A 1,229-nucleotide genomic window follows, 5' to 3' on the forward strand; every position below is an offset into this window, starting at 1 on the left:
CATGCATACGCGCATACATTCACCCCTATGAACGCACACACGCACACCCTACCCTTATGAGCACCTCCGAGAGACTGAGCCGGCATGTCATTTTAAAATTTACGTAGTCACCGTAGACTTGAACCCTGGTGGGCCGGAGATACCACTGTCCCTCTAACCATTCAACCACAAGTTGGTTCGCATATTAGTTTCTATCTTATAATGTGTTTTCTAATCATCAGCGGATCCAAATTTGTTGCCAAGTATAAATTTTGGTGAACCAAAACCTAAATTTAAGACAAAAGAAAAATGACTCATATGTCATGTGGTGCGCACGAAGCGTCATCATTGAGCATCGAAAGCCAACGAGTATGCCATATGTGCCCATCAGTAAAAAAGACCCTCTGATTTACGTCCACCACTAGACAAAGATGAGATGGGACTGGGAAAGATAAGAATGGAACATAGACCCTTGCATCCTGAAATTCTAATATACTCATAGAAAAATTCTAGTAACTCATAGCAACTGTAACATTTCATAGCAAAAGACTGCAAGATTCATATCCAATTAAATTTACAACATTCATAGCAAAAATGACTTTTTTTTCAAGAGTACGCAAATTGCGTATTATAGAAGGTTGTTCAATTTGTTTTTTTTAAGGAGAAGAAGGACATGAATCAGAAGGTAGTTCATAGCAAAAGGACATGAATTAGAGGGACATGCACGCTTCACTGCGCCTTGCGATTGGTTGTGTTTCTTTTTTCGCGAGGCATGTTAGTCTGAATAAAGTATGCTCTCTACGTTATCAGGTTCAAGTTACAGTTTGAAGGAAAGTATTTAGTTGTGATAGCATGTGCAACTGATAAAGCCAAAAACGAAGCATCCGACAATCTTTGGCACATATGTCACATTTGTTAATTTCTGTCAGAATTACAGCCAGTGTCCACAATATGAAGCACAATACAGAATTGCAGGTTCGGCCACTCTCAAGATAGGCTTTGCATGAGGTGAGGCCGTTCTCATGATAATTTTGAAACACCAAACCTCTTTCATGTGCGCTTGGCCAAACCAGTGGATGCTCATCACACCACACTCAATATCACATCTTGCAAGCTCTCACTCTACCTCTGCTTTGCTATCCCTGCTCTGTTCGGAACGTTCTGAATATTTGAACACTTGCAGGTAGCTTGTGAACTCTGAAGTCTGAACACTTTCAGACGTCTTCATATTTCGGGCGTCAGGTCGAGCC

This window comes from Triticum aestivum, chromosome 1B (genome assembly GCF_018294505.1).
Source record: "Triticum aestivum cultivar Chinese Spring chromosome 1B, IWGSC CS RefSeq v2.1, whole genome shotgun sequence".
Taxonomy (NCBI): domain Eukaryota; kingdom Viridiplantae; phylum Streptophyta; class Magnoliopsida; order Poales; family Poaceae; genus Triticum; species Triticum aestivum.